Source organism: Octopus bimaculoides, chromosome 2 (assembly GCF_046866305.1).
Source record: "Octopus bimaculoides isolate indiv1 chromosome 2, ASM4686630v1, whole genome shotgun sequence".
NCBI classification, from domain to species: Eukaryota; Metazoa; Mollusca; class Cephalopoda; order Octopoda; family Octopodidae; genus Octopus; species Octopus bimaculoides.
The window spans coordinates 99178455-99195954 of NC_142929.1; positions in this window are offsets into that span (position 1 = coordinate 99178455).

Genomic DNA, 17500 nt, shown 5'->3' on the forward strand with positions numbered 1-17500 from the left:
ACACAGCCTTGGTCTTTTATCTCATTACGAAAATATATATATATATACATATATATATATATATATATATATATATATATATATATATATATATATATATATATATATATATAGTAATAATCCTTGGATGGAATTTATAAATATTTAAAGCGTGGCTACGCTCGTTTCCACAAATCACATGTCTCTTAAGATCACAGTCCGTATCCCTGGAATGATTAAAGTGTAGTTTGTGGTATCCGTAGAATCCATGAAGATGCCCACGGATACTACAGACCTCACTGTAATCAGGAATACGGACTTTGATCTTAAGAGACATGTGATTTGTGGAAACCAGCGTAGCGAATCATTAAATGTTTATAAATTCCTTCCATGGAATATCATTATTATTATTACATTTATCCTACATTATATCGGTACAGTTCGATGCAACCCCAAAAACTGGTTCACCAGAGAGCATCATTAGACTGTAGGCGGAATAATAGAATAGGAGCTTTATTTGCATATTCAAAAAGTTTCCTGCAAACAAATTTAAAAGAAGCACACATACACACACACACTTATGTGTGCGTGCGCGCGCGCGCGCGCGCGTGTGTGTGTGTGTGTGATTATAAATTCAAAGAAGGCTTCTCTTGCCTTACTTCTATGACTTCGTTCATATATACATTATGACCCAATGAGGACAACTAGGATTTCAAGACGCAAACTCACCACTTATAGTGTTGTGTCGACGCCCCCAACCGAAGAAGTAGGCTCGACCAAGACATATAAATAGACGTAGTCTGACCGTGGTAGGAGTGGACTGCCAGTGGACTGATAGTAGACTGACTGTTGAGTAGCTGACGTGTAGCGGTTGAGCAGAGATCATCCGAAGGTGCTAGATAGCAGTAGCTTGAGACATAACATATAAAAAACTTTTTTCTTTCATGATCATTCTATATTTATTGCCTTGCTTCTATGGCTTCTTTAATCGAAAAGAAAGTAATATATTTGAAATAGTTCCTATTACTAATCAATCAGAGAAATTTGATTGCAATCGTTTAGATAAGCGATCAACTTAAGAAGGTCGCTATAGTCGTAGTACATTACCGGTGCATGCTTCGCTACCTCTGGAATGAAGCAAAGATGGCACCGATATAATATCGCTCTAATTGAAACGGAAGACTCGAGAATCTTGATACATGTTGAGTTTCTTCTCCTGAATTGTTCATACCCTCTTACATCATACTATTATTCTCTCGATTGAGAATATGCATAGCTGTAATATAATATAAGGAAATATAATAATAGTTAAAATGAACAGACACTGGAAAAGAGACTTATATTATACATTAAAATAGGTATGTATACATGAATTCATTATGGTGTTTTGGAAACAGTGGATTTGTAAATATTAGGTTGAAGCCCAATATTTGCATGCTGTTATTTATAGCTTTATGTGCTTCGAGATCCACTGTTTCAGAAAATATAATTGTTTCACTCTCTCTCTCTCTCTCGAAAGTTTTATCAATTATTATGACGCCAACAAAATATATACATATTATTAATATATTTTCTTTGGACACAAACTCATGTCATATGAGTGTAAACAACTGGTGTGATGCCATCGTCAGTTGAAAAAAAAAACGAGGAATTCATAACAAAATGTATTTCTTACACAAACAGATAAAAGCTGTATAGAATTTAAAACCGGAAGGTAAGTAGCCGTAAGAGGCGAATGTAACGAAAAGTGTGTATGGTCTTTTCATATGTAAGAGACTTCAGAAAAAAGAGCTCTATTAAGCGAAGTTTACATTAAAACATAATTTAAAATCTGTGTTATTTATTGAATTAATTTTTTATTGCTAACTTTAGTTATTAGAACTTTGAATTTTTTTAAATAAAAATTATATTTTCTTCAATGTAAATATATTAAAAATGTATGGTGTGTAAAAGTGAAATAGCTTTCAAATTTAAAGAATTATTTTAAAGAAAGAGAATTTTCTAGAAAGTAGAGACAAAGAAATAAAACGAAAATTTCGACATGATCCCCAAAACTTCTAAACGTTCGTAGGATTATTCATTAAGAGACTTTTAATAATATGTCAGATCTGAGCTATTGTTAACTTGCAGGTACAATCCCATATACCTATTATACAATTACAAGCTTTGAAATCAATAACCTCGCGAACAGTTGGAAGATATTCGTTCCGATCGCTACTTTTGTTATATTTCTTATGTTCACTTTTTACAACAGTCTCTTTATATATACGTATGTGTGTGTGTGTGTGTGTGTGTGTGTGTGTGTGTGTGTGTGTGTGTGTGTGTGTGTGTGTGTGTGTGTGTGTGTAAATATTGCCCTTGCACGCATCATATGTTCTTAAGTATAAAATTACAATTTTATTTCTAAACATTTAAAATATTTATAATTCATATATTCTATCAAATACAAGTCATATTTTTCTCACCCATTCAATAATATACTCTATCTATACGCATTTCATATCATTACTATTTTCCATCACCGACTCAGTTTTTCCATAATTTTTCTATATTCAGAAAATCCTCCACATCACTCTTTCTTCCCACTGACCACTGTAATAATTCCTATATTTGTCAACTATTGACACCTAAAAGATTTCTTTCCCGCATCTCATATTCTAATATTTTAATAATTTTTTGCGTGTCTATTACATGCAGCTTTCCATGTTCTATTGACCAATATCGTCCTAAGATCGGAAACGATAAGTTCGGAAAATTGATTTGTGACGACTCATGTCAATAAATATATAAAAAAAAAATAACCGAACGAACAGCTATGGAAAATTTTTGTCTCAAATTTGTTCACAATCTCGTATCTACATATATGTGATTGTATGTATGTATTCATTATCTATCCGTGTATGTATTTATATACCTATATATATATATATATGCGTCTCTCTCTCTCTCTCTCTCTCTATATATATATATATATATATATATATATATATATATATATATATATATATATATATACACCAGATGTCCTTTTGAATTTTTTATTTTTAATTGTTGATATGACATAGTGTGTCATATGTGTTTGTTTATTGTCTTCATTGTCCTTTTGAAAAATAAATAGGTTAATTAACATAGTACAGTGTCTACTAGTTGATGAGTACTACATATTTCCGTCCATTTTCTTATTGCTATATATATGTGTGTGTGTGTATGTGCGCGCGCGTGCGCGCGTTTATGTATATGGGGACATAAACCAACCAACACCGGTTCTCAGGAGGTAGTGAGAGGACAAAGACAGACAAAATAACACACATAGAGATATACATATATGTATATATACGTTGGGATTCTTTCAGTTTCCGTCTACTAAATCCACTCACTCGCGAGGCTATGGTGGAAGACATTTGCCCAACGTGCCACGCAAAAAGACTGAACCCGGAATCATGTGGTTGAGAAGCAAGCGTTTTACCACACATCCACACCTGTGCGTCTCTCTCTTCACACACACACACACACACACACACACACATACATACATACATACATACATACATACATACATATATATAACAGCCCATGCTGTTGTCAAAGGTTTGTCGCCTACATCTGTGAGCGGCCCCGGGCAACTCTTGTGTCACGGTATACTGGGCCGATGACCTTCAGAGCTGCTGTTCCGCGTAATGATACATCGGTTCCAGCTTTCGGTGACAGAGTACAGCAGCTAGCTCTTTCTCTGTCTTTCCGTCTTTGTCTGTCCGTCTGTCTGTCTGTCTGTCTGTCTGTCTGTCTCTCTTTCACTCTTTCTCTCTCTCTCTCCCCCTCTCTCCCTCTCTCCCCCCTCTCTCCCACTCTCTCACCCCCCTCTCTCACCCCCCTCTCTCACCCCCCCTCTCTCTCTTTCCACGCAAGTGTTCCTTAAAATACTCTTAGTCCAACTCCACCTGCAACCATAATGACGGAGAGAACAATCTCAACGCGGCCGATCAATCTTAGAAGGCATTGAAATCTTCCTCAAATCACATCCTTGAATCTAAAAATTGCAAAAACCAAACATGTAGTCTTAGATACACTGTGACGGAAAAATAAATATGGAATGTATGCCGAAGGAACAACTTGATCACAGCTAATATGAACTAAATAATAACTGCATAATTATAACCATCATAATCACCACCACCACCACCACTACCATCATCATCATCGTGATCAACCGAATTTACTGACCTGACAAATATATACCTTGTCTCCTCCAACCATTGCACAGTATATCATCTCTCCCTCTTAATTTCTTTATTATTCTTTCTCTCTCTCTCTCTCTCTCTCTCTCTCTCTCTCTCTCTCTCTCTCTCTCTCTCTTTCTCTTTCTCTCTTTCTCTCTGTTTTGTGTTTTTGCTTCTTTGTTCTTTCCCTCCTCTCTCTCTCTCTCTTCCAATTCTCCTTCACATCCACTTGTACATTTCTCTTATTCGCCATTTTATTTCTTCTTATTCAAGTGTTTATTCCACATCTTTAATCCAAATTTTACTCTTGAAGAAGAAGAAAAAAAAACAAATGTAAAACTGGAGTAAAAAAAAGATTTACTTCAACCATTTATTTTAAAATTTTACATCCGTTGTTTGTTATTTTTTATTCGACACTATCCTCTATCATTTTTAAAATGCTATTCTATGTGTACGCGTGCGTGCATAAATATATAAATATATATACATACATACTCACATATATATGTGTGTGTGTGTGTGTGTGTGTGTGTGTGTGTGTGTGTGTGTGTGTGTGTATGTGTGTGTTTGTGCGTGTGGGTGGGTATGCGTGTTTGTGAGTGTATGTGTGTGTATGTGTGCATGTATGTATCTACATACAAACATGCATATATACGCATATGCGTTTGATTCCTTGCAGTGGGTTATCTTTCTTTTTTATAGTCCGTCATTCCTTGCTTTTTGTTGTTGTCTTCCTTTTGTTCTCTTCTCTTTCTATCACTGATCTTTCTTTTCGACTTTTTCTTCCCCCTCCCTCTTGAACATTTATGTGTCATGTATATATATATATATATATATATATATATATATATATATATATATAAAATATGAGTATATGCATATATATGTACATGTATGTACATACCTTCATCTACATGTATATATAGATGCATATCTGGGTACATGACGTAGCAAAAAAACATGGACAAAATGATAAACAAGGTACAAAAAACACACACACACATATGCACTCACAATACCCATTAAAATTTACTCACATACTTATTTTGCTTTCTACAGATATCTATCTTCCATTTTCTCCTATTTCATGCTTCCATGTAGTCTTACACTGCTTTTGTCCAAGTTTTCCTTTCTTACCTACAGGAGTAATTCCAGCATCAAATCCTCCTCCCACAGTTATCTTGTCTCTTCCTTCTATTATTCTTGACATTCACAAGAGATTTCTATCTGCAAATCTAACTTTCCCAGTACAGATTTATGGTGCATATATTTTTTTTCTTTGATAACAATTCTTCAATCGTCCTAATCAGTGTGTATATTATCTGTCAGTGCCGTTTAATTACAGATATTCACAGGCTAGCTAATGACTGCGAAGCGGGAGGAGAGAAAGTATGACGGAAGGTGTGGCTGAGAAAGGCAAGGGTTAATCAAGAGGAGGAAGAGGGACTGGACGAGGTTAAAATAGAAAATGGAGGCAGAAAGATGGAGTTCTGTTGAGATGAATGTGGGGGAAAGATTCAGAGCGGGAGGCTAGGAAGGAGTTGGGGGGGGTGGAAGAAAAGAGAAGGGAAGAAAAAGTCAGGTAGGGTGAGGAAGGAAGAAACGAAAGAAGAGAGTGGAAGAGGAATAGATCCTACTACTGCTACTGCTGCTACTACTACTACTACTACTACTACTACTACTACTACTATGACGACGACGATGGCATCAGCGATTGGAAATGGATGCCTTGCGTTCAATTAAATAATATATATAAATATAGACACACACACACACACACACACACACACACACACACACACACACACACACACACACACACACACACACACACACACACACACACACATATATATATATTTCATTTCAACAGAAGGACATATTTTTATAACTACATTTAAACTCTCCAAGTAGAAAGGAAGAATACAAAAAAAAAACATTTTGACTTAGCCAGACCATACAGGCTAGTATGGTTGACAGAACTAAGGATATTGCTGTTACCTTCATAATTGCTATTGTCATTGTTATTTCCACTTCCATTTCTATAATTATTGGTAATGCTATTATTGACATTGATTAAATTATTATTGAGATTTCTATAACTATTACCACCATTCTTATTTTCAACGATTCTGGCTAATCTTATGTTCTTTCTATTTAACCTAGCTATGATTGTACCTATATTAGGGAGGGTTGAGTATGAGATTCGGACTTTATTACGTGAAAAGGTTGTACTATATCTGTGGGAAGAAGGGAATTTTTTTTGTAAAATAGCTATAAATTTTTTGTATATATTAGTGGATACTGCTTAATTGAAAGGGATATTGAGCCAGACATGATTTTTACTTTTAAATTTATTGCGTGAGTGAGTACAGGATACCTTTTGATCACCCTTATTCTCTTGGGCAATATTATGATTTATAGTTTTGCATATCTTTTTTGTGGAATCCTTATTATTTTGTAAAGTAACTATATCATTGCCATTGCTTATATATATATATATATATATATATATATATATATATATATATATATATATATATATATATATATATAAGCAATAAAATATCTCTGAGAGAGATGTAAACAGTAGCACCACGACATCGTAAAGTACATTTGGCACCTAAATGTGGCTGACCCATATGGGACGATGCTACTGTAGTTTATAGCTCCAGGAAGTCATCACCTCCAGCTGGCTAACGATCAGTATTTGCGAAGGGAAATCATCGTTCCCATCTCTAGCCTTACATGGTACGCACGGACTATAACCTACAGTAGCATCGTGCCATATGGGTCAGCCACATTTAGGCGGCAAACATACTTCATGATGTATATATATATATATATATATATATATATATATATATATATATATATATATATATACATATACATATACATATGTATATATACGTACATATGCACATACACATATATATACACACACACACACACACACATACACATATATACATCTATACATATACATATATATGCAGATATGTGTATGCGCACATACGTATGTCTGTGTATATACGTGTGTATATATGTATGCATGTATAGGTGTGTGTGTGTATTGTGACTAAAGGTTTTTTATTTTATATAGTATATTAATGTGGTTAATTAGTGTGTTAATTCATAATATTTCGTATTAAGTACCAATGAAAATATTTGTATTGACTGTAAAATATATCATTATATTCATAGTTAAATTTAGATAATATATTTTAAGTACGCTATTTTCATTATACTAAGTGATTATACATTTATAAATATATAAATTGAACTTATTAATTAATGATAATAGTAATGATAAATGAATAATTTTATATAATGCCATACTGTGAACAAAAACTTTTATTTAGCAAGTACGTATTCCCGGCTATTTTTCTGTGGGTAATCTATATATATAAAAATGAGAATATGTGTCTGTCTGTCTGTCTGTCTGTCTGTCTGTGTGAATCCCTAAAACTCTAGAACTACGCAACCAATTTCATTCAAATTTTACAGATGCCTTACTTAGGGTTCCAGTTGTGTTTTAGTAAAAAAAAAAAAAATTTAACTTCTTCCAGAGTTCGAGCCCACAGCAACATAATATCTCCTCCACTATTTAAGTATTACGTATCAAAAGTGAAACAAAAACACTCATGTCAAATACTTTCACTTTAAAAATGAAACTATTCTACTAACTGAAACAATCACATTTCGATACTGTAATGACAGATACTTTCAGAGAGAGAGAGAAAGAGAGAAAGAGAGAAAGAGAGAGAAAGAGATGTATATGTATGCATATACATGTATATGTACACGTATATGCATAGATATATATATATAGATATAGATCTATATGCATACATGTATATGTATACACACGTGTAGATGTATATATATATAGATGTACATGTAATATGTACACATATATACATATATATACATGCATACAGATATCTATACATATATACACCCATCACACACAAACACATGCACACAAACACACACATTAGTCATTTGTTTTCTTATCCAAAACTACGTCAAAAGTACTGAACGGATCTTTATGAAATTTGGAAATTATATTCTATGTATAACGGCCATAACTCCCATGAAAATTCATATATTTTTGATGTTGATGAAATTTTAACCCGAACATAACAGATGAGCATTATTTGTAATTCAACGGTACAACAGTGTAAGACTACCCTTTCAGATATACTTTCATTGTGATTTCTGCAATGTGGTGCATAAATTGTCAAGTAAATGAGACGCATCTTTGCCTCCACTGATTCACTTGCAAAGTGTTGAGTAAAATTATTTCGTTGCAGACCTCCTTTGGGTCTTTTTATTATCACTTTGACACACATAGTCCCCAGTTGGTAACATTGATTTCAAGGCCCTCCTAGATGAGAGACTGGCATTCCACTTAATGTCTATGTTCCATGCTGGCATGGATTGGAGAGTTATTAATGTAGAAATATGGTATCGTAGCTACTAACAGTTGAGGGTTGCGTAGTCTAGACGGCGTTTTTAGATTTCATTATTCTCTTTAACCCGGGCAAAGCCGGGTATTTCTGCTAGTTAATTATAAATATATAAGCTTTGATTTACAGGGATATTTTTTTCCTCTGATAAACTAAGTAATTTAGTATTTTGTACAAGGAAAAATGTTTACATAAATATGAATACATAAATTAGAACAATTATCATATATAATTATATCTTTTTAGATAATCATGCATATATGTATTCATTGTGGTACCTACTTCGCTTGATATATTTTATCATACGGTGTACTTTCGAGCTTGTATACATATAATAATTTATAGCATAATATAATTATTGCATTACTTTAATTTCCTTTCTTCCGAAAAACTTAGTAAAATTATGATATATATTTTTTATTTGTAGTTTATTTTCTCTTTATCTAAGAAATAATATAGTTTATAATTATCGTAGCTCTATGTTTTTGTTTATTTTATTTACGGAGTCTTTTCCTCTGATAAACAAAATAAATTGGGACATTATAAAATTTTCTGTACTTAATTATTTTCTCCATTTGAATTTTGTTGTCCTTTTATTGTACTTATTATGTATTTGAATTATTAACGCTCACGCTGATAAACATAGGTATTTTTGCAATTTGGCAGTCATTTAAATGGAATTTCGTCTGTTTATTTTTTTAACAAAGACCCTGAAGAGGCTTGTATACATAGATAGGAATTTTTTTATAAATCAACTAATGTATATAAGTCCAAACAAAATGTTGGCTTTATATGATTTAAAAAAAAAATTATCTTATAATATATTATATTTTTTAAAGTATATATATATGTATACATATAGTTAGATAATATTCTGTTAAGAACGTAGTAGAGTACAGTATAAAGCTCGTCTACCTTCAGATTTCACCCGGTGCTATCCGGCAGTAGTATTATACGTACTGCTAGATTTGCGTTGGGGATTCTGTAGTGTGTGAATGGATAATCGAATAAGTTGGAGTCAGCAAGGAGCACACCTGTAATCACTACAGTTGTTTCCACGCAGCGTAGTTCTCTAGACTCGCAGGAATTTGGTTACGCAACCGTTTCTCAGCATTATGAGATCTAGTTGTGTTTCCTCAGGTGATATATGAATAAATATTGTCTCTGTAAACGCAAAATCTCAGCTTCAAGAGCATCTTTTCTGTCTGTCGTTGTTTGCATGGTTGTAGTAGCCACTAAGTGTATCAAGAAATGTATTGTGGCTGAAAATCTGTTGATAAACTGCCTTCAATGTATGGATGGAGTGGGATGGTTGCTATGTTAAAGGTATTGGCATTCGGTTTCTTTCTCCTGTTGGTTTATTCTTCATGGTCGGTTATACTTACCATTTTCCTTGGCTGACCTTCGAGAATTCGCCGGTCATTCTGTTGGTGAGTTTGCATGTACACCGGTAAATTTTTGAAGGTCAGCCAAAGATAATGGCAAGTAAATAGCGAATAGACGCTAACTTAATGTGATTAGCGTGATAAGTTCAATCAAAGATATAACTGTATAAAGGAGAGATAAACATTGTTGAACAGCGTTTTTTTTTTTTTATGTGAAGGTGCTCATTTGAATTAAGAGAGAGAGCAGAAGGACTCATGATCTACAGAGGCTTCCTCACTGGTATGGCAATCAACATTTTCTATCACTTGGTGGATATTCAGTATTTTCCTGGTATTAATGTCCAAGCGGTGAGTCTTTTCAAGTGTCATGTCCAGTATTGCAAATGTTCGTACCACTGGGACAGTAAAAGCCTTCGAGAGTATGATCAAACTTAATACGGAGAGCTCTATGAGAATGTTATGACCAGCTCTGATGTGAACAACAAATGTATAGCGGAAATCAGTTTTTCTTTCCTCTGCAGCTCTCACACGTAACCTTGGCATTTTTTCAACACAGCTATTATAGCAATCACTGTGGGAATTTTAAATTTCTTTATAATAGTGCTAGTAGCATTATTATAAATCTGGTCTTCTCGGGCTGCAACATGATTTGTCAGTTCATTATTCATCGCATCTTGCAGATGAAATTGTTTCTTTCTTACAAGTTGTAAATGGCAACTTTCAGAAAATGCTTTCTTAGCAATTAAAATTATTGAGCAACTTTTTTTCTAGAAAATTAACTTATGAAGTAACGAAAGTATTGGTTATGGATACGACTATACTTAAAATCTAGGATGCATCCTGTTACTTGAATGATTCATGTTGCTCGATTGTTGGTCGGCCACATGCCACATGGACATAACGGATGAGGACGTGTCAAGCACAAAGATGGAGTCTAACTGAGACACTGCCAAGCGAGTTGTTCGAGACGACCCAAGCAAATGCTGACAAATGGTGGACGCAGCGACACGCTGCAACGGTACATGCCCCCCTCCCCCGCTGGGTTATTATAGCAATATTAAGACAGACAAAAAAGGCAGCGAACTGACAGAATCGTTAGCACGCCGGGCAAAATGCTTAACGGCATTTCAACCATCTTTACGTTCTGTGTTCAAATTAATAGTTGAGCACTGAGGTCAATGTAATCGACTTTCCCCCTCCTCCAAAATTGCTAGTCTTGTACCAAAATTTGAAACCAATATTAAAACAGACAAAGGCAGCGAGCTGGCAGGATCGTTAGCACGTCAGCCAAATTTTTTAGAGGCATTTCTTTCGTCTTTACGTTCCCAGTTCAAATTTCGCCGAGGTTGACTTCGCCTTTCATCATATAGGATCGATAAAATAAGTACCAGTTCAGTACTGTGGTCAATGTAATTGACTTATGCACTCTCCCGAAATTGCTGGCCTTGTACCAAAATTTGAAGCCAATATTAAAACAGACATACAAAAACAGACTCAAAAATGAAGAAAATACATACAATCCATATTGCAAAATGGCACCATATATAATTAACCACTGCATATAAGAATGTACAAGGTAGTTCTCAACTAGACGTAAATAAGAATATGTAGGTTACAAAACCTAAATATCTTAACTCTGCTTTGGCTTATTTGTTGTAGAGTAATTGAAAGATGGAACATAAGAAGACCGATAAATCGGAGAGTGGTCAGCTCTCTGTTTCATATGTATCGATATATTTTAAATTGGTTTATCTAGATTCAGTAGAGGATTCAACGGCAAGGCATGTGCAGAGGTGTTGGAGATGAAAGTGAATGCAGAGGGCTTTACATAAGTGTGTATGTGTATGTGTGCGTGTGTGTGTGAATTGCTGCTATAACTGTTGAACGCATCGACTTAGTAAGGATTTAATATTAACAAGCTTGTATCATGAGCAGATAATTCAAATATATTTTCATACGTTGAGAAAATTTATAAATACCATACAAAATCTCCAAACATTCAATAAATAAATAACAATGAAAAGAAAAAAGAAAAGAAAAAGTGAAAAATAAATTCAATATCTGCTGTTAATAAAAATATCAATGCGTTTGGCCACACAGTCACAATCAAATGTTATATCTTTGAAACAATATAACAGTTTGCATACGGAAAGTTGGCTTATATTCATAATATTTTGTGAAGGCTAGCAATTGCTTGGTTGTTGTCATTGATTAATTTTAGAATTATATTTGACAAAAGGTTGACTCACTCTTAACTTTTATTTCAAACCAAGTGTGCATTTGAACTAAAGTAATTCGTTAAGTGCTTTTAGGAATGTCATTGTATATCTTTCTTTATGTCATTGAGTATCTATATTGTAAGTGATAGTTGCATCCTCATTAGTAGTTAGCAGAATGGGGAAAGCACTGAATTAATTGGTAATTAGTTATGTTCATTTGTGTTCTGTATTCAAATTGTGTTCAAGATGGCTTCGTGTTTCTTTCTTCCAGTATCAATAAAATCACCGCTTTCAATGTAATCACCTGCAAAATGTGTGATCTTGTGCCGATGTTAGAAAGTATTATTGTTTTCTGCAAGCATTGCTGGTTTATACAGATAATGTTCAATTATCTTCTGATAGTGTAGCTGATCGTCTTCCATGTCTGGCTGGATTTGGATATTCTGCAAAACTTTTATCCATTGATTGTCATGTATCCACATAAATGACATTTGAGAATTATATTTTCTAATGCTTTTGAGGTGGCCGTCCTAAATTTATTGGTGGATATACCCTTGTTTGTATGTTGACAGGGGTTATCGCGTTTCTATTGAATCCAAGTCAGCTGCTGCACTGTTCCTTCAGTCATGTATAAAATATTTACATGTTCTACTATAATCCGATGTTCTCTCACAGTATCAAATATCTCACAGCGGGAGTCATATTATATGGAACACGAGCCTTTATTTGGGTGTGTTGGCATCTGTTATTAAAAAGACAAAACAAAAACAATATCATGACTTGTTAGCGAAGTTCGAAAGGTCTGCTGTTAGGAATTATGTACATTTATGGTGGGAAAGCATCAAAACGGTTACAGTCCAATGAGTGATATCAGTAAAAGATTTAAAGAATACAGCTGCATAAATTTGTAGTTTAGTTTACATCGTCGTAAACAAGGAGAAACAGGTTGATTGATCTTGCTACGACTGGGTGGCTTTCACAGTGAATCTCGAATATAAGTCCAATTTCTTTTATTCTGCAGTTTTTCAGCCATCAATAGTTTTGTGTTCAATGTGACAAGTAAGTGTTACACCTGAGGAACAATATAACAGCTTGCATACGGACAGTGGGATCAAATTCACAATGTTTTGTGACTGCAAAGCTTCTATAGATTCCAATAAATCAATATCTGGTTCGCTCTTTAATGTGGGAAAACCATTTATTTTCTTCTCTCTAAACTCTTCAAATTCATGACTATTACTTCATTGATAATCACAATCACTTCCATTGCGATAATTTGTTTGATAGATTTAAATAAAAAAGAATCCGCGAGTCGAAATATACAGGTCGTAGATAGTTTAGTTAGGGCTGGCAACCATTTGTATGGTAAAGTAGTAGAATCCAAGGAAATCTGCTTCGGGAAATAGTAATACAAAGGGAGCAATGACACGCCCTAAAATTCCCCGAATATCAAAATTGATTTCCCAGAAGATTACCAATTGGTTTAGCTGCAGTCATTGTTCAGGTTCAGGCTTATGCCAGACAAAGAGTTAGGAATTAAATCTTTTGACTAGCTCTTAACTTTCATCTCAAACCAAATATATATTTGAAACAAAGTAATGTGTTGCGTGCTTTTAAGAATGTCATCTCTAATGAAACTATGCGAAATAAATTGAGATTGTTGCAAGTCTAGGAATGCTACATCTTAAGTACTAGTGTCGTGATAAATTTATTTCATTCATGTAAGTTCTGATAAGAGTTGGGCAGAGAAGGCTTTTGGCCTAGAAAAGCAACTTCACTGTAGCGTGTATGCATATTAAATATCTGGCGAAATTGAAAGATCTAGTATTAAAATTTTTTGTAAAATACGGTGTACAAGATTGAACCACACTGAAATTATACATTTAAAAATATCTACCTGTATTTTTCATCAGTCTCAACACCTCGACTGCTTCAACCACACCAGATAGGAAAATTATTTCTTAATACACTAAAGACGTTTGCAGAAGGTATAGTCGATTATATCGACTCCACTACCTGAACGATGCTCTATTAATCGATCCTGGAACGAAGAAAATAAAGCTGATCCGGCAAGTCTTGAACGCAGTCGAATGTAACCAAATGCTACAGCTCATTTCTCTATTGATCGAGTGATTATGTAATCCACCGCCCTTCTTTGACTAAATGATACACAAGAGAACATTTTCTCATAACTGACTCCTCAGTAGCTTCAGTTTCTTTTTGTCATTCATTGTCATAAGTAGGCGGCGGGCTAGCTGAATTGTTAGCATGTCGGACAAAATGCAAAACAGCATTTCTTCTGGCTCTTTCGCTCTGAGTTCAAATCCCATCGAAGTCGACATTTCCTTTCATCTTCACAGCGTCAATAACATAAAGTACCAGTCAAGTACGGAGGTCAATGTGATCATTTAAACGGCTTCTCTTAATTGCCAGCCTTATGCCACAACTAGAAAGCTATTCATTATGCCATGAGGTTTTTCATTCATGTTTAATTCTCCTGTAGTGGGGAGAAAAAAACTCCATCCTAATGTTGCAATTGGGTTCAAAGGATCAGGGGGAGTTTATTCTCGCACCAGTTTACGCGTTCACGACCAGTCAGCCTCCAGATATAAGACATCGACAAGATTATTGTAACACCCTTATCACACATTATCACATATACCGCTAAAACATTACACTTTAATTATACGTATTTAATTTAAATTCATAATTAAATGCTAATTAGATTCATATATTAGAGACAAAGTATTGATTCCCACTTGCTGTTTATTTTAAATTAATATCTTAAGTTGAGATTTCAATTTTGTTTTTGCCTTGTTTATTTTATGATTTAATTTTGCAAACTATTTTCCATTTTAATTATAATCTCCCTTTACCAAATATGGAAAGGAAAAACCAAAAAAAAAAAATTTGTGTGACTAAGCTATATACATTCTGGTTTCGCAGACGGATTTATATTAATTTTAAAATAATCCATACACAGCGCCTTTTTAATCTGGAAACATTTATGGGGGTATTTATGCATAATACATGCACATAACTACATACATACTATGCACACACATACAAACCTAACAGAAAAATACGCATAAACATATATACATATACATATATATATATATATATATATATATATATATATATATATATATGCATGTGTGTATATATTTTTGTATTTACACATATATAATATATATATATGTGTGTATATTTATGTATTTTTGTCTACAAGCACACACACACACATACATATATATATATATATATATATACATATATACTACAAAGAATATATATGCATGTATACACACATATATGTACATTCTTACATCTACATGTGTATATAGATGCATATAAGGGTACAGCACGTTAGAAAAATGAATTACAAACAACGGAACGAACACATACGAAAACAGATAGCCACTTGGAATTATTCCTTCGTCAGCTGCCTCTATTCTAACTAGGCGTTTCGATATTATTCAAAGGAATTCCCACTCTGTTTTTCATGTTTTATTTATAATCTTATAATATTAATATAAGATATAAAATAAAGTAGCACAAAGAAATGAAATGAAGTATTAATTGTCTATTCTTATTGAACAAATGAAATATTAAACGTCCATTCTTATTGAACTGGTATACTTTCTTGCATTTATGTAATCTTCAGGTTCATATGGTTATGGTGACAGTTGTGTTCATTGGTTTCAATGAATACATGTGTGTATATATTATATATATATTTATATATATATATATATATATATTGTATATATATATATATATATATATATATATATATATATATATATATATATACACGTGCGAAGCCGGGGATTGGCGACTGCGCCTGCTTTTACTTCAACGTCCGTAAGCCCTTGAACGTGAGAATATTACAGAAGTCACTGTAATTCGTTATCGCAGGCGAGCATGATCCATCCCAATGCATTGCCCACTATCTGTATGTTGTTCCTAAAATCTCACGTCACGGGGGTGAATCATGTCTTTCACTGGACTGAATTTTAAGTAGGGCGAAATTGAGCAACATTCTTCACAGTCTCTCGCTCAATAAAGGCTTGACATGGCCAGAACGGTTGGAAATTAGACTGTATATAGAAATTGCAGGAAACTAGTTAGAGTTTATCAAGAAACTGTGCGGTTCTTTCCATTAGATTTCTGCTATCCCTAACATTCACAAGACAGTATATTGCAGTCTTCTCCGCAAGAGAGTGAGTATTTGAATTTGGCATTTTCCATCTTCTAGACGTATGTACTGATCTGGATCAGAGGTCCAACACTCCTGCGTTCTTACTGCGCGCTCGGTCTTCATCTCTAGTGTTTCGCTGTCCTTTCTCTGTAATGCAAGCTAATAGTTGATCTAGTGCAAATTTATGCGGATATTTGACAGAGCCAATTTTGTTCTGCTAGGTTTTCTAATAACTAGTCTATTCACATTTGTTTCGTTGGGTGCCGTTTTAGTTGCATCCGACCGTGTAAGAGGCTGTACTGGATTTCCTGTGACAACTAACGCCCACAAGCGACCTGATATCATACATATATATATATATATATATATATATAAGGTTGAGGAGGGTATTGGATTTAACCAAACCCACTAGACCTTTAACCTTATCTCCCCCCCATCCCTCCTTCTCTCTATATGCTCATCCCCTCTATCCTGTAAGATCAACTGACCATTAAAGTATACCGCTACCATCCTTCACCTCTATCTCTCCTCCATCCCCTTTCACATTCCGTCTTCATGACTTGACCTAATTACCGCTCATCCTTCACTTGACTTGGCCATTCTTCAAGTAAACAAGCTAAAATCCATCGCAGTATGGCATATATTCACCTCTGCTATCTATGCTATATCAGCCTTCGTTCCAACATCTATTTCCGGATTATCCCCATAAGGATTACTTTACACATACACACATACATATATACATGCATACATGAATATATATATATATATATGGGCAAGGGCCAAATTTGCCCCTTCTAGAACCTTCCCCAAGTAATGAAAAACCTTCATGCCAAATTTGGTACAGATTGATCCAGCGGTTTGGCCGTGCATAGAGGAAACACAGACACTCACACACACTGAATTTTAGGTATATATATATATATATATATATATATATATATATATATATATATATATATATATATACGTATATGTATATATATATTATATGTATGTATGTATATATGTATGTATGTAT